The 18,556-nt window shown below is 43.6% G+C and overlaps 1 protein-coding gene across 1 annotated transcript in view; it reads right to left on the bottom strand.

The window, feature by feature from the left end:
* The window catches only part of RNF182 (ring finger protein 182), a 58,245-nt gene extending 56,118 nt beyond the window's left edge, over positions 1 to 2,127 (bottom strand). The window contains exon 1 of the mRNA XM_060023614.1: positions 1,746 to 2,127. The gene's annotated coding sequence lies outside the window, so the exon portion shown is untranslated. The remainder of the gene's footprint in view (positions 1 to 1,745) is intronic.
* Between the last annotated feature and the right edge of the window lie 16,429 nt (positions 2,128 to 18,556).

Raw genomic sequence — 18,556 nt, 5'->3', positions numbered from 1 at the left:
TTTTAATCAATGTCCCATTTCATTACCATCATCAAAGAGTATTTAGCAGAATATCTGTGAATCACTCTACAGGTAAAATTCAGTTGAACAACAAACCCAATTGTGAAATAATCTGCAAATTGTTGTGGCAACTCAATTCTTTAGTTTCCAATACAATCTTCTAATGAAGTGACATGACTTAAAATTACTAGCAAAGGGCTTCCCTGGTGGCGCAGTGATTAAGAATCCACCTGCCAATGCAGGGGACACGGGTTCGACCCCTGGTCCTGGAAGATCCCACATGCCGTGGAGCAACTAAACCCGTGTGCCACAACTACTGAGCCTGCGCTCTAGAGCCCCCGAGCCACAACTACTGAGCTCGCGTGCCACACTGCTGAAGCCCGCGTGCCTAGAGCCCGTGCTCCACAACAAGAGAAGCCACTGCAGTGAGAAGCCCTTGCACCACAACGAAGAGCAGCCCTCGCTTGCTGTAACTAGAGAAAGCCCGCTCGCAGCAACAAAGACCCAACGCAACCAAAAATAATAAATAAATTTAAAAAAAATTTTAATTACTAGCAAATATGAACAGACTTAGAAACCTAGTAATCAGCTAGCTAACAGGTGCTGAAATCCCAAAAGAGGGAAGAGGAATATCACTTTATGTCTAACACCTCAAGTAGCTTTAACATCCGTAATGCTAATCAACTTAACTGCAATTCAAAATGATCACTGCCAATGATTTCTTCTCGTTAACTACCTTTTAGCAAAAATATAATTTCTTGCTTTCCATATAATGTTCTCTAACTGACCTCTTCCAACTTATAAATTATTTTACTAAGTTGGGTACACAATTTAATAAGTTGAATTATCTTCCAGTTATCAATGTGACATTTCTCCCCAATTTAAAAAATATTAACAAATACATTATTTCCTTCTGAATTGATCAGCTATATTTCTAAAAATGAAAACTGTTTTCCGTCTTTCACATGAGTACACCTAAGATGATACCTAAGTAGCTACAAAACAGTCTTCACAATCCTATTTTTAATCCATTCTTTGTGTCTGCAACAAACTAAATATCACGAAATGATGGCGAGGCTTGGGGCCGTTGAGAAAAGAGGAGGTTACCCATAACTTGAGCAATTCCCCATCCAGTACCCGAATGCCCTTAGCAACGCCATCGAAACCCTCTGCATCACACTCATAAACAGATGCAAACACCGCCCAGATACCTGCCCTCAGAGGTGCTTTGGTTTGCACCTGGTTCACACATAGAAACGCAAGGCATTTTCCAGTTCCTTAAAGCACGAACACAATACCTTCCAGAAACAGCAGCAATGACATCGGTACCAAGTATCTAATCTACAAAGTATTGATCCTATTAACGCTGGTATTGCCGGATGGGAAAACCGGGCTACCTTTCCCATTTAGTTACACCTTCCAAAGATAAAGGCGGTTATGTTCAAAATCCAAACGAACTTCAGAAGCACCTCAAAATGCTCCCGTCCCAGGCATGTAAGCCTGGGCTCACTTTTCAGAGACTGTTTTTTAAAAAAGTCTCGTTTGTTCCCTCGGAGACCTTAGCATCATCCCGTCCTCAAAGAGAATCAGCTAGGAAACTAATATTAAAGTCCAGAGGTAAATATTTTCGTATCTTTTTTTTTTTTTTTCTTTCTATAAGCCTCGGTAACACGCCGAGAGGGAGAGGGAGAGAGAGAAAGGATAACGCAGGCAGGTACCACCCCCGCCTCTCCGCACAGCCTCACCCGCGCGCCGGGCCGTCTCCGGGCAGCTCCACGCCCCGTACGCCGTCGAGCCGGGACTGGCAGGGCCGTCGCGCCGGGAGGAGGCTCGGGCCCTGCGCCGACCGCGAAGTTTGCCGCCCGCCGCCGCCGCCGTGCCCCGGGCGCCTCCGAGGTTGCGGGGCGGCTGGGGAGACCGTCACCGGTGGGGACGCGCCCCTCGGGGACTCCGGTGCAGCCGGGCCCCGGCGCCCGCTCCCCGCAGCGTGCGGACGGACCCCCACCCCCGGCGCCCGTCCGGAGCCCTCCGCGCGGCGGGCGCGCTCGCCTTACCTGGCCCGCGGCGGCGGCGGCAGCCGTGGCGGTGGCGGTGGCGGCGGCGGCGGCGGCGGCGGCGGCGGCGGCGGCGGGAACGGGGCCGGGAGCCGCTCCGGCGGCGGCGGCGGCGGCGGCGGCGGCGGCGGCGGCGGCGCCTGGGAGGGGAGGGCGGCGCCGGCGGAGGAGGAGCTCGGGCGAGGAGCTGGCGGGCAGGCGAGCGGCTTTGTTTCCACTGCGCGGAGCCACCGACCCTGCGTCACCATGGCAACCGCCGGGGCCCCCAGGCCCAGTGGGGACCCCCCGGCGCCCGGGGTCAGGGACCCGCCGGGCCGCCGCCGGAACCCCTGCCCTTCTCCTCAGCAGTCTGGCTTCTCCGAGGAGACAAGGACCCCTAAGGAGCCGCCACCACCACAAACACACCCCTCTCTCAGGCTCCGTTGCCAAAGCGTCGGTCTCGCCCTAGCAAGAGGGGAAGGGGGGCCAGAGCCAATTCCTCTTTGCCTCGTAGTGGGCACCCCCTTTGGCTTCCCACACTGGACATTCCAAAGCCCCCTCCACACCTTTCTCCTTTGGAGCTATACCCTCAAAATGGAAATTCACTGAAGAGAGAAGAAAGCAGTGCAAACTGATGAAGCGTGCAGCAACTGGTCCTGGTGCTCCTGCGGCCGCTGCCGCCGCAACCTCGGAGCTGCCGAGACGCACGTGCCGCCGCCGCCACCTCCCTCTCTTACCAAGCTTCGCCTCAGCGGGTCTGCGCTCACTCCACCCGAATCGGGTGGAGGGCCCCAGTAGGAAAGAGGGGGAAGGGGGCTTCAGTTTTTATCGTAAACACAGGATACGCTTGTAACCTTACACGCTAAAACTCAACTTTGAGGCTGCATTGTGAATCTCTGCTGCTTCCACTGCTCAGCTACTGGCGGTGACTGCTAAGCGCCTACCTTGAGCGCTGGCTTTCTCTGTGCCAAGCCCGGACCGCGCACTGCAGGCCACCGTGCTCCATAGAAGATAAGGGTGAGGCCAACCATGGCACATGCTAGGCATCCTCTCCTAAGGAAATTCTTGGTGAAGGAGGGAAAAGTACTAGCACATCCACAGTAATGCTTCCTCCAAAGGACAGAGCTGGAGGACAGCTACCACGGGGTGAGTCATCACCCCATACTATGTTTTCTTGAAACATCAGTTACTGAACCCAAAACGTACAACGTCTTCGTTTAGACCCCAGGGAGCATGGCCTTTATTTTCTGGCACTTGTGAATCACCAAAGGAATGTCAATTACTTATAACAAAACCCCAGGGTCGCTGATGTTTTCTGGGCTTGCTACCTATCTGAGAAGCCATAAAGCAGAACAATGTTATTACCAATTGAAGCTACACATATTAATTAATGAAAATAGAAGATTCATTTTATGGTGGAGAATAGAAACAGCTTGTTCCTCAGAACGGTTGGCCATTTTCCTGTACTGGGAACATTGGTACTTCCAGATGAAGTCAAGCGACGAGGTCTTTCCCACAGGCTGAAAAGCAGTTGGATAGTATTTGTCAAAGTGTTCAATGTACATCCCTTTCACCCAGCTATCTCGATTCTCAGAAATTTGTCATACAGAAATACACAAGTGTATAATGATAGATGTACAATGGTGTGCATTGCAGCAACTATGTAATAGCAAGAATTTGAAACAACTTGTATGTCCATCAGTAGTGATGTGCTTAAATACGTTTGGCACACTTACACCGTGTAACACTATGCAGCCATTAAAAAAGAACAAAATATATAAAATACATAAAAAGATACTGATTTCTTATTAAATAAAAAAGAGGGGCTTCAGAACAATGTAAATGGGGTAATCCCATTTCTGTACAAGAAATTTCTAGGTAGATAGAAACATAGACATAGACATATAGATAAAGGTCTGGGGAAATACACACCTACTTGTTAATAGTGGTTACCTCTGAAACTACCGTTTAAGAATTGAAGAATTATATGCAATTCGATTTGGTCTGATTTTTTTTTTTCAGTGAGCAAGTATTAGTAATTTTTCAATGAAGAATCAAAAGACCCTTAATAAGTGTTTGTTGACCTATGCATTGCTGCCTGCTTGAGAACTAAATACAGAACAGAGAATAGCTTTTGAGTTGGCCACCCCTAACCCCGGATGCTGAAGGCTTGGGAAAGCCCACGTTGGGCCCACACGTAGTGAATTCCTTCGTGACCTGGTTCTCCCTTATTCTGTGAGGTATTCTTGTAGACATTCGCTTTTCTCAAGGAGATTTAGTTTTATCTTAAGGTCTACCCCATTCTAGCTCTCAGACAAAATTACAAGATTGTAAGGAAACCATCCATTTAAAATTTGTCACCTTACCTGCCAGGACATATCATTTGAACAAGTTAAGTGGCAGCCATTAATCCAATGAGTTAAGTTGGAAATGAAGGTAGTACAGCTGAGAAAATTATTGTATGGATGCATGACTGGCCTTTCTTATTCTCACCATTTTTGAAATATGTAAAGTAATGAATTTTACTAGTGTTTATGCTAAAAATCATCAAGAAACCCAAAGTTAACTTTTGGTTAAAACAAAATATAATTACCTCATTAATGCTTTCCAATTCATACATGTGCCATAATATAGCAATTTATGTTCAATGTTTTCAACCTATTGAAAATGTTAAACTTATAGAAAAATGTCGTAGACAAATAGTAGCTCATTTGCTTATAGTTTAGAATGATTTTACCACAGACACCAAAGTTAGATTACCTGGGCCTGAATCCCAGCTCTGTTTATTAGCTACATGACCCAGGCAAGCAGTTTAATACATCTGGTCCTCAGTTTCCACATCTGCTAAATGGGCATCGTAATGGTACTTACCTCGTTGAGTTGTTCTGAGAATGAGATAAATGAATGTATGAAAAATGTATGAAAAATGTATGAAAAATTCTAATTATGATGCCTGATCATATACAATGCTGAATAAATTTTAACTATTATTTTTATTATACTTTGTCAAATCTGTCACTTATTCTCTTAACTTTCAATTCTGGTTAGTCTTTATTTGTCTGGTTAGTCATAACAAATCTTTCCATCTTCCTTTAAATAAACTGATTGGCACTGTGGCTGAGCCATCCAATTTTAATTCTCCTCACCCCTGAACTGGTTATAAAATTATTATCAAAATCAAAGAGATATTTTGATCCATTTTAAAATAGCAAAATAAATGAAAATTTTCCATTACATCAGCATTCATAATAATTTCATTTTGATAAAAGATAAGATTTCCAGGTTTAACAAAATGCAACAAATACCCTCAAGATAATATACATTCTATATATTATCATCAAATCCCTAATATGTAAAATAAACAAGATATCTCGACTGAAGCATTTATATAAAAATTTTCCTGTTCTATAATTTGGAATTTGACCCTACCCGAGTCCTTATTTCTTCTTCAATTATAAATCATAATAATAGCTAATCTTTATTACACACAGTTATTTAGTAGCCAAACTCCTAGACTCTTAAGCACTACACACTAAGAAATTTCCTTAAATTATTTGAGAACTTGAGCTCAAATATGTTTTATCCCATGAAGCTATGAGTTTAGGAATAAACAGAGAAAAAAAAACAAACTTCAGTCTTCTCCAGTTACAACCTCATTACGTATATCTCCTTTGACCCCTGCCTCCTAGTCATGTTCTGACATTGTTTAATGAGGTAATATCGACACATTTGAAACACATGTAAAAAAATACTTCTGTTGTCTATTTTTAAATTAATTTTCTTCATGGATAGTTTCAAAATTATTGGAAAAGCCCAGTTCCAGCCATTTAGAAGTCTTGGGGAAGAATAAAAACAACAACAACAAAAAACCAAACATCCTGCAGAGGCTACAGAAGCTAAAAATTCAGAAGTCACAAATTCCTCTCCTCCCAATACCACCCCCGTCAACCAGGACACTAGGCAAATCTGTGCTTAAAGGCAAATATTGACTATCGTATCCTCGCAAGTAGAGAAAAACACACTCCTTTACGCACTGCCCGTAAGTGGTATGGACATCCTTGCTCGAAGAAGGTATTTGGGTCCCTTGGACTAAAAAACCTGTGGCCATACAGGACAGTTTAAATCATATTTGTTTCAAAGGCTCCAAGAGATGCCCAATTAACATTCTCAATTCCTTCATCAGAGTGAATCTCTTAGAGAGATAAAGATCCAACCAAATGACAAGAATGTCACCTAACTTGAAATGAGCACTTTGTGTAATGTGTTGGTTGACAAAAGACTATGGATTCCCAAATGGCTCTAGCTAGCTTTCTTACCAAGGCCAAACAGATCCATTATTGTTGATAGGGCTGAAGGAGGACTAACTTTTCACTGCAATCCATTCCACAAAGATAAGATGAATTTTGAAATTACCTTGCTCTTTATCCAGGTATTGCAAAAATTATTGTCAATAATTGGAAGTGGCGATGTATTTAACCACTGAGCTATCTGACGTATCAACATCAGTGTGAGAAATTTGCTGCTAATTAGAGTAGTGTATCCTGTAGGAATCCTGGAGAATACAGGCAAAAGTAGACAGGATTGAGAAGCACTGTCCTATTGAACATTTCTTAGCCCCTGGTGTTTATTGTGCAGCCCAATTAAAAATATATACATATTATTTGCCAGTGGGAAAAACGGCAGGGAAACAGAGAGTTAAACAAGCAAATACATCACAGTTCCTTGCCAAGAGGTCTCTATGGAGAGATCCGACATGATACCTCAGCCAAAAGTATAATGTGATATCGACCAGATTCTATTAAACTTTTTGATGTGCTTTAATCTGGTTTAAATAAGTTTTGTTTTAAATAAATTATTTTGGGGCTGTGTTCAAAAACGTTGTATTCAGAGGCAGTGTAAAGATGTTGCTTTCAGGCTTCCCTGGTGGCGCAGTGGTAGAGAGTCCGCCTGCCGATGCAGGGGACGTGGGTTCGTGCCCCAGTCCGGGAAGATCCCACATGCCGCGGAGCGGCTGGGTCCGTGAGCCATGGCCGCTGAGCCCGCGCGTCCGGAGCCTGTGCTCCGCAACGGGAGAGGCCACAGCAGTGAGAGGCCCGCGTACCGCAAAAAAAAAAAAAAAGTTGCTTCCTTTTCTCGGGTCATTGACAGAGGCTCACACCTCTTTTCAGGGCTCCCTGGCATCAGACCTTCTCCACACTCACAGCTTACCTCATTCCAGCAGCAAAAATGTGTCCGAATATAAACCAGTTCCAACATTATGTTTTAAATTCATAGTTCATTTACTTATTGATCCCTGACAGAGCTGCAAATTAGCTCTTAGCAGAATGGAAATGATTTGTTTCTAGTTTCCTCATCCATAAAATGAGGATATTGAAGGCTGCCCTTATTCCCAGTAAAGAATGTCATAAGTTTGAATTAGATCGTTCAGTAAAGCTCATTGATCAAAGGTTCTGAGTGATTCTAATGCTGAAATACTTTGGGAGTGAGAGACTAGAATTGGTATCAAAGGGAAACCACGTGCTGTACACATCGTTATAATAGTAAAACGATTTGAAGGCCCCTCCTTTTGACCAGGTCTCTTGAAGGTTATAAATGAAGAGCTCTGCGCCATCAGAGCCATGGGTGTTGTGACCAGACAGGCTCTTCGTGGACGAGGCACACAGCACATCGAGGCAAAGATGCCCAGCAGCCTCCCACTGTTGCCTCACCATCACTCTGAGAGCATACCTTGCTTTGCTGGACAGGCACAGATGACAGGAAATACCCAGACGTAGGCTCGTTTACAGTGGCCAGACAGGGCAGCTTAGGCAGGGGTAGAGGTGGGAGAAAAACTCTGCTCAGTGGGGTGGAGAGGACTCCAGGCAAAGGGCAGGGTAGAGTTACCGGATAAAATACAGGACGTGAAATATATGGGACATACCAATACCAAAACATTTATTCTTTGTGTTTATCTAAAATTCAAATTAACTGGGCATCCTCTATCTTTATTTGCTAAATCAGGCAACATCAGGTACAGATGCAGCTCCTGGGAAGAACCTATGCTAGTGGGCAGAACAAGATCTCTCGTCAACATCCTCATGGTCAATGGCTAATAATGGCAGTGCCAGTGAATGGTCCACAAAGGAAGTGAGGGCAGATGTGAGGAAGCTCTGGGAGAGGAAGAAGGCTGTTCTTAGAACAGGGGACAAGATCAAGGCTTCAGTGACAAGAGGGAGCTGACAGTGAGTCTTAAAATATTGGGCTAGAAGGGTGGTTCTCAATGTTTCTGCCTCCAAACCATTCCCAGAACCAAAGAACCCTGAGAACCCGGAAGTGCATCAAATTTCCCAGCAAGGAGATACTAGAGTCTGAAAAAATCCATCCCAAAGCTTCTAACAGGCATGACCACATGAATGAGGCTGTCTCCCCAGTTAGCAATGTTTTGAAGATCTGTGTAGTTTATGGAGAACGGATTTGGGGAGAGCAAGATGAAAACAGGAAGACTCATGCGTGTATCAATGCAGTAGATCAGGTGGGAGATGATTTTGAGTTGGGCTGGGTGGGTGATGGCAGAGGAGGTGGAGACAAGTGAAAAGATTAAGGAGGCATTTAGAGGAAGAACAGAGAAGTCTTAGGAAGGGGTTTCCTCCAGCACAAGAAGGAGAGGATTGCACCAAGAATGCCTTCTAGGTTTCTGGCCTGCCGTGAAGGATTCCGTGCTGAGGGAGATTACCTGGGCCAGTGAGATTCTCTCTCCTGAAAGAAGAGTGGGTAGAAGTGGACGGAGCTGGAACGTGTGATACACGGCCAATGCTGACCACCATGCTCATCCCAGGGCACAAGGAGGACAAGCAACTGCAAAGACAGAAACAGAGACCAGAGTTGTGTGACTCTCTAAGAGGCCTAAAGCCTCACGGGTTTGCTTTCTGTTCTCTGAATACATCAAGTGCGTTCCTGTCCGAGTCCCCTGCCCAGATCTGCCTCCCTTGTATCTTTCCAATACCCCCTCAAATGTCACCCACTCAAAGAAAACTTTCCCAGCCGTCCAATCTGCAAGAGCACCCAGTTTCTCATTATCACATCATAATCCTCCTTTATTGTTTTCAAAACACCATCTTCTAAAATTGTCATTCGCTTACATGTGCGTTGTCCACCACCCCTGCTTCTAGGATGCAGGCTTCCAGACCAGAGGGACTTTTCTGGCCCTTTCATGCTGATGCCCCCACCCCTAGAACAGCAGCTGGCATGGTGGGCACTCAGTAAAGGCCTGGTGAAGGGGTTCTGAACCGGATGGTTTCCCAGCTCCAGGTTCTAGCTCGCAGGGAGCCGGCCATAAATTGTTTTCTACCCTTGGATGCCATAAAATAGCCATGTCCTTATAATAACCTTTTCTCTTCCTTGATCTCATTCGAGTGGCTTCTTGACCTCACCAGCAAAAGGCCATACTTGCCGCTGAATTAGATGTCTACACGGAGAAATCGAATTCAGCAGAGGGGCTGGATGAAGACCAGGGAATGCACCAAATAGGTCAACCTCTAATAAAAAGAAAAGCCACAGACATTTTAACAAATGAGAACAGATATACCAAGAGAAGAATAATCCACTAGTAAGACACTAGCCTGTTTCACTGTTGATGAACGTTAGCGAATTCAAAGGTTTTATTCCTTCCATGTGCAGTCTCCGGGCTAGGCCAGAGATCCAGAGGCAAAGAAGGGGCAGCCCAGCCCTGAGGCAAGGCAGCCCGCAGGGCAGATAAGGGTGACAGTAACCGTAGCACAGGTGGTGAGCCTTCTGTAGCAGTCTGCAGATCAGGCTTCGGGTCTTGATGGCCACCAAGAAGGTAATTTTCCCATTGGCTCTTGAATAAAGGAAGGGGGTCATTCCAGGTAGGGGAAACAACAGCTGCAAGGCGCTAAGATGCTGAGCCAGTGTATCATATTCTGAGACCTTGATTCAGTGTGGCCAAAATTCAAGGTATTTATGGGCCAGTGGCAGGAATGATACTGGGACAGTAGCAAAGACCAGATTGTATGGACTTTTGTAAGGAAGAGTCCTTTTCTTTAGTAAAATTAAAACTCAGGATAGTAAAATCTAGCCCTGGAAAAATTCTGTCCTGGTGAACAGGACCTCACAGAGCCTAACTCGCCTCCCTCATGGAATTTCCCACTTCCTGGTGACTCTCAATACTAACAGCCTCAGGGGACCCTAGTTCTTCCAGCTGAAGAGCTGGGACTTTATTTTCTAGGTGAACACACCCCCCACACACACACACCCCCACACACACACATCCTTTCTGGAATGCTGTTTGACATTCTCTTTGAGACTGCCTTCAAAAGAGCTGAGCAAATATTAAAGCAGAATGTGATTAATAATGAAGTGTATTGGAAGTTAAGAGGCTGGCTGGTCCCAGTCCAGGTTCCCATGGATGGATATCCAGTGTCGCCAAGACCAGCGCCATTGTCAACATCCTCAATGACAGCTTGCCGGAGAAAGGCAGCGAGCCAGCAATCCTCCAAAGCTGCCTGTTGTGTAGGCCCACGGAGATCGCAGAATCACAAGGGGCTTCAGTTAACTCATTTAACAGGAAAGACATTCATTAGAACAGTTTGATTTTCATGAAAACAAAACCTGTTGGCTGAGAGGTACTCTGTCCTTTCAGAAACTCACATTATAGAGGAAACCCCCAGTGAACGTTTTTTCTCTGCTTTCTGGCAATGTGCCACATTCTGTCAATTTCATGTTTTTACTTAAATTTCAAACCCACTCTCCTACTCACTTTCATTCTCATAATTCTAGTAAGGACTTTACTATATTTTATCTGAAATATCATAATAGCTTTTGAACTGGTCATGTGACCTTCAGTCTCCCCTCACGTTGTGTCATGTGACTCATTGTTTCTGGCCTCATCTTCCTAAAGCACAGCTTTGAACGGGCCATGCTATGCTCCCGGACACTCTGTTAACCCCCCAATTGCCTACAGAAAGACAACGTTGCCCAACTCTTTTGCTCTCTGCGATCCGGCACTAACTTACTTTTCCCACTGTAATGCCTACTACATTGTCTTCGGGCCACAGCTGAACTAAAACATACTGTCCATCTGTAGTGACAGGTTTATTCAGCTCAGAGTGCCCTTTTCTCCAACTTTCCCTGGGTTCAAATATTACCCACCCTTCAAAAGCTCACTTCAGATGCCCATCCTTCACTGAAGCAATCTGTCATCCTTTTGGTGGGATAGAGTCACCCAGTAGCTCCCATAGCACATGACCTTGCATCTCTCTTGTTGGGCTTACCACCTTGCATTTTGTGCTAGGGTGGTATTTGCATATGTCAGGAACAAAAACTCCTGAACCACAAAGCTTGGTGTCTTCTCTTTGAATCCCTCATAGCCCCTAGCATGGCTTCTTTCCCCCTAGCCTGGTGTCTTGCCCTCCATAGGCAGTTTGTTTGTTGAATTAATTAGGTAAGTATTTCATCCCACACAGAACTCCCAGCCTAGGTATAACTTCCATCAGGGTCATTGCTGCGGCATCTTGTTTAGTTGTCAGACAAGAGTGCACATCAACGATTTGTTTTTTCTCTTTCGTGTGGGAAGTGGTGGTTTGTTGTTGGGGGTTTTGAGTGAAGGCAAACTGAAGAGGTGCCCATTTGTAAAACGTGGCCTGGAAATTAACTCATCCCACTGCTCTGAAGGCACAAAAGCCCAGCTTTGGAGTTGCAATCTGAGCTTCCTTCCCTGCGTCCCTAATTACTCACGTGGGCTTCTTTTGTTGGAGGTTTTTTTCCTTCTTGGACTTTTGCCCCGCTTAGCCCTGAACACCCTAGCGCTAGAGACACACTTGTTTCGTCAGCTTTTCCTCGGAAAGGATTTTATAGGATCAATTTGCTTAAGCAAACTTTTAATTTGGTTTTGTTTTCTCTTCAGGGACTTTATTTGTAAAACTGGAATGCGTGTGTGCAAAATCAGATGATTAAAGTGATTGAAATGCCAGGGAGCAGAAAGACAGCTCAGCCTCAGGGGACACTGGGCCAAACAAACGGCATACGTCCCAGATATTCGTCTTGACTGTTTTCACGTTTGTGGCAACAAAATGATCAATTACATTAAAGTACCTGTGTCTTAGTCCTTTCGGGCTGCTATAACAAAAATACCATATACTGAGTGGCTTCAACAACAAACATGTATTGCTTACAGTTCTGGAAGCTGGAAGGTCCAAGATCAAGGTGCCAGCAGAGTCATCTTGGTGAGGGCCAACTTCCCAGTTCATAGACAGCCATCTGTTTGCTCTAACCTCACATGGCAGAAGGAGAAAGGATCTCTCTGGGGTTTCTTCTATAAGAGCATGAATCCCGTTCGTGAAGGGGCCACCCTCATGACCTCAGCATCTCCCAAAGGCCCCACCTCCTAATACCATCACATTGGGAAGTAGGTTTCAATATAGGAATTTGGGGGGAACACAAACATTCAGACCATAGCAACTTAGAGCAGGAAGGATGCCTTCAACTACTAGGAAGGAAATAACTGACCCAAAGTAGTACCAATAATTGTGTTTATTTCATAAAACAAGACATCTAGAGGAAGGCAGTTCTGCAGGAAGGCAGTTCTCATGACATCTGCAAAGGATGGGCTCTTGCTGTCTCCTTGCTGTCCTCTCCCAGTAGTTGCCAGTGTCCCCAAATGGCTAGCATGGCTGCAAACGTCACGTCTTCACACAACTACCTCCAATAGGTAGAAATGGGATGTGACAAAAGGCCTTTTTCATCATGTTCCTCCCTTTAATCAGGGAGGAATATTTTTTTCCCAGAATTTCTCAGCAGCCTTAGTTTTGGTGGACTGAATTGGGTCACATGCTCACCCTGGGCCAATCACCATTGAAGAGAAATTCTGAAGCCATGATCGGTGTAGACCAATGACATCATTCGCTGGAGCTGGGCACATTGTCAGGTAAAAAAAAGAAATAGGTTCTGAGAGCAAGAAAAAGGGGACAGGGTTATTGGGCAGGCAGCCCACTGTACCTGCTAAGTACTGTACACTGCTCTTCATCTAGTTCAGTATTGAGAAGGTACTTTATGGGCAATAAATCAGTACGGATAAGAGTGAATGAAGGACTTTCCATACAGGTTAATCCAAACCAAATCAAATAATAATAATAGCCCACTGTTATTGTTGTTATTATTATCATCATCATCAAAAAGGATGATGATAAAGGGCTGAATTTAAAGACCAAGGCTGTCTTCTTGATTTAAGCTATAGTTCGTTTCATTGTCCTGGATATGTTTATACGGGGTTACTGAAAACATTTATCTTATGTTTACTTAAATTAAGCCGAAAGGCTATCACTATTTATTCTTTTCACACTCATTGCTAAATTAAATAGTGGCTGTGTATAATTACTGGGCCCCGGAGGCTTATCCCGACCTGTGGGGAAATTCCTCTCCATCTGTCCGTAACTGGGAGCTTTCATTCAAACTGAGTCACCCAACCTTTGTCACTTCCTGCTAGCCTGACTACAGCTGCCATTTATCTTCTATCACCGCTTCTCAGGATGCTTCCTTACAGCCTTCCTTTTATGGTTGTTCTGGCTCACCTCAAATTTATTTCCTTTATTCTTGCAGGGATGGCTCTTCCCTCGTGTCTTGGATTCACAGATCCACTGCCGTGTTCTTCTGACCGTGTTGCAATCTAATGCTGCCCACAGACATAGAAATTCCCCCCAAGGGAAACCTTCACAGTTACAAATCTAATGTAAGACTACAAGTATCAGAGTGTTCTTTGAAGCTCAGCTCCATTTTGAGCCGTTCAGGAGACAGCAATGGGAACAAACAGAGCAATTGAACAATTCAAGAAGGCAGATGAAAATGCCAGGGAACAGAAAGGTAGTTCAGGCTCAAAGAAATCTCAGAAGACCTTGGACCAAATGACTGCCCATATTGTAAAGAGACAGGAGGAGCACGAGAGCTGTCGGAGGTCTGCTATAGAAGGCTGATTTAGGTAAATAAGAGAATGATGCATGAAAGATAGCTAGGAGGAGGAACAGTGACGGGGAATTCGATCATACGCTAATTCCGAAGGCTTTCATTGGTACTCTGACTTTAAGTCACTTACTAGGATGTCAAGGTTTGTCTCTGCTCCCCCATCTTTCTCCATAGCCTGCTGCTAGCCACCCACTTTCTCACTAGACTTAACAGTGAAGCAGAAGTGGAATGTGGAATACCTAATAGTTTCTCCTACAAAAAAGAATCACTCTAACTTCAGGCAAGATCTTTCTGCAAATTTAGTTGCCTTGAAATCCTCTGATAATACATATTGAAGAATGAAACAGGCACTATTTCATGGACATGCTTGCATATTATTTCACTTTACCACTCATAAATCCCAAATCCCCAACCAATTTTATTGCCTGCTCCATCATGTTATTTTTAATACTCCTCCAACACCATCTATGCATTCTGACCTACCTCTCCTCCCAGATTCAAAAATAATAAAAATAGAGTTTAAGAGAAAACTGTCTTCCTGTGTCCGCCAATGGCTAGGATTTTGTCCTTGCTAAACCTTCTGTGCGTCGGTGACAGGATTCAATGAAGAGTCCCAGATGGGGAGCAGTCGATGAGGCATCTGTATCAGCTCCACCCTACGTGTGCTCTTTCTTCCTGTATATTAAATGAGGAGGGGTTTAACCAGGTGATTTCCTCTCTCACAGGCAGCATGACCTATGATTAAGAGCAGAGATTCCTAGTTCTACCCAAAAGACTCTAACTCAGCCTCTTGAAAGCTAAATAACCTTGGGCAGCATCCTTCAATCCCCCCGTGTCTACGGTTAGGTTTCCCTGCCTGTAAAATAGGGAAGATTAAAGTCCCCACCTCATGAGATTGTTGTGAAGATCACAAAAATTAACATATGTAAAGCGCTTAGCAGAGTACCTGACAAAGTTCTAAGGAAGTAGCTGTAGCAGACTACGTATTCTTTTTTTCTTTAACAGTTTTATTGAGATATACTTCACATACATACAATTCACCCACTTCAAATGTATGATTCAGTATACTTAGAGTTGTGCAATCTCCATGACACTCAATTTTAGAACATTTTTATGACCCCAGACAGAAACCCCATGCTCTTTAGCTATCATCCTATCCCCTCACATCCCACCCCCCAACCCTAGGCAACCACTAATCTACTTCTGTCTCCATAGATTTGCCTATTCTGCCATCTCATATAAATGGAAGCATGCAGTACGTTGTCTTTTGTGACTGGCTTCTTTCACTTGGCACGCAGTGTTTTCAAGGTCCATCTATGTTGTAACATATATCAGTGCTTCATTCCTTGTTATTGCTGAGTAATATCCCATTGTATGGCTATATCCGTGTATCAATTCATGGACATTTGGGTTGTTTCCACATTTTCACTATTATGAGCAATGCTTCTATGAACAATCACGTACAAGTTTTTGTGTGGACATACCTTTTCATTTCCCTTGGGTATAAACCAAGGAGTGGAATTGCTAGGTCCTTTTGTAACTCTGTGTTTAATCAGAACCGCCAGACTGTTTTCCACAGGGGCTGCACCATTTTTCACTCCCACCAGCGGTGCATAAGCATTCCAATTTCTTCTCATCTCTACCAACATTTGTTGTTTTCTGACTTTTTGATTCTAGCCATCCTTAATGGGTGGGAAGTAGTATTTCATTGTGGTCTTGATTTGCATTTCTCTAATAACTAATGTTGTTGACATCTTTGTATGTGCTTATTGGCCATTTGCAAGCCTTGGATTTTTATAAAATACCTCTCGCTCATGCTTCAGGAAACATATCACCAGAGATATTCTGAGAGCAGATCCAGGTCCTAGGTTCCCAAGAGAACTTGAGAAGATCCAGTTCATACAATTTGACCCTTGCCAGGTAAGGACACTAGCCATGTGTTTAATGTTATACCAATCAAGGGAAACTGAAAGAATAGGATAACTCATCTTGAGTTCAATATGCCTTCTACTTAGCTTACATTTCTACCCAGGCCTCTTTCGTATCTATGAAAACTCTTTTATTCCAGTACCTTCCAAAGACCCCACTTACCATAATTTGGGTTTTCTCAAATTCTGTTGCCTTGATGTCATTTTGATGTGTGTAAGCCTTCCCACTGTAAAGTCTTCAAAGATATGGAACATTTATATCTTTCACGATGCACATGGAAGTAATCTGTACATACTAACTGAGAAGGTCAAAGTCTTCCCACATCTCAAGAAGGGGCCTCCTTAAACTAGCCAAAGCAGTTTAAACCAGATTTACAAACTTGAACAAGTTAATTTACTTCCACTCCTGCATTGGTCAAATGAAATTCATAATCTCTAATTTATAGAGCCCTTATGAGTGGTAAATGAGAAGTTGTATATATAGTACTAGACAAATAATAAGCACGGAATAAAAGGCATATACCTACCAATCAGTTTATGCTGACTTTCAATTATTCTGTCTAAAATCATCTGCATGTTGACTCTCCAACCTCCTGGGGCCAGCAGTGCACATCAGGACTCAGATAGGCGCTGCCTAAGAATACAATTTGCTGAGAGGTTGGGAAATTAGAAAGAGGGACTCCAGACCCGCAGGGACCAAATGGACGAGGCTGAATTGTCAGAGCACCTCCAATTTGTAAGGCTTGATTTGAATGAGTCAAGGCAGGAGGCGGAGGCACTGGGCAATCCAGGGAAGCCCTCAACCACGTGCCCTCCCTGCATGGCCTCGGCCCTTCCTGTTCAGCCTCCTTATTTGGCCATGACCGCTGCTTCGATGCTGCTGGGGTTCTTCTCCGAAGCCTCAGAAGAAGAATCAAAGCAGAACAGAGTTCTCCAGCTCTGAAGAGAAGAACCGCATCTCAGACAACTAAATGAAACATCCATCAGAGAGGTAATCTGTCATCTTCCACGTTCTTTCCTTTACCAGGGTTTTACAACCCAGGGGTCTGATAGAAGGGGCTAGAAGGCCCAGCAGTCTAGTCACTTGCTGCCATCTATGGGTAGGACATTAAAAGTGACTTAAGGGGAAATGAAAATTTCTCACATCCATTACTGCACATTCGAATGAAATTCTATGGAAAGTACCAAAGATTTTTTTGCTTATTCGTTGATTTTTCTCTTATGCAGAAACAAAAGAAGGAAGATTTAAGATATCTACCAACTCTACAACAAATATCACCAAGTCTTCCTGAGAACAGTGATTCACAGGTTATGCTATCGGTTTGAAAAATAAATTGATTCTGATTTCTCTAGCCCACCACAGCCTTTAACAGAGAGCAAGCTGAAAAGCAGAGATCAAATTAGGTTAAGGGATTTTTTAATAACAAAATGTCATTGTTCTGATGGAAAATAAGCTCATCAAAACCTATTATAGCAAAAGTCCATTTGTCATGGTTACCATGGAATTAGGCTCTTCACAATTATTGTGTGTGTGTGTGTGTGTGTGTGTGTGTGTGTGTGTGCGTGTTTTTCCAGCATCATGATTTAATTAAGGGAGCATATTCATTGTAGAGAATATATTGTAAATGTGACTCCTCATCACAGCCTTAGAATTGTTGAAACACCAAAGCACAAAGATGTCAATTATATATCCAAACTACACGTACAAAACAAGTACATGTATTTTCCATGCTCCAAAATTGAGTACACACTGAACTGTCATAGGGAAGGGGTTTACCAATGAAGACCTGACAATAAGGTACTCAAAATACCAAAAGTACCAAAATAAAATGTAAAATAGGAGTTTATAAAAACATGTTTGACAATAGCAGAGAGGACCCTTTTCATTTCTGAGCAAAAATCCATTTCATTATACATACTCTCTCCTAAAATGAATAAACCGGTCACTTGAGAATGCTCTATTTTCTCTATTATACTACAACATTCTCCATGTCTTTTGAAAAAAAATATTGTGCAGGAACTATGGGATAAGCATGGATGTGGGTGGAACAGCACGATTGCACTGGTTCTTACAACTCACTTCTAGATAAGGAGAAAGTGTTATTCATTAGTATGGCCCAGTCTTAGCCAATATTCAGTTTGGAAAGACACTGGGTTAAGATCAGAATGATCTGAAATTCCAAGTTCTAGAATTGATGATTTTATATGCCATCGTATTAGTCAGGCTTCTTTTTTTTTCAATTTTTATTGGAGTATAGTTCATCTACAATGTTGTATTAGTTTCTACTGTACAGCAAAGTGAATTGGTCACACATACACATATATCCACTCTTCTTTACATTCCCCTCCCATACAGGTCATTATAGAGTACTGAGAAGAACTCCCCGAGCTACACAGGAGGTCCCTATTAGTTATCTACCCTTACATATAGTAGTATGTATATGTCAATCCCACTCTCCCAACCCATCCCCCTGACACACAATTATTTTAAAACAGTACTTTCACTCCACAGCTAAAAACTTACGCATACAGAAACAGAAGAATGGGCTTTAACGTGGAAAGCTCACTTGTGACCTGAAATATTTATACCAGTTTTTCAAATAAGTATAAAACATTTACCAGTTCCGCCTCCAAAGACATCCT

This window comes from Delphinus delphis, chromosome 10 (genome assembly GCF_949987515.2).
Source record: "Delphinus delphis chromosome 10, mDelDel1.2, whole genome shotgun sequence".
Lineage (NCBI taxonomy): Eukaryota > Metazoa > Chordata > Mammalia > Artiodactyla > Delphinidae > Delphinus > Delphinus delphis.
The sequence above is the reverse complement of the archived record's forward strand: the minus strand, read 5'-3'. Positions and strand labels throughout refer to the sequence as shown.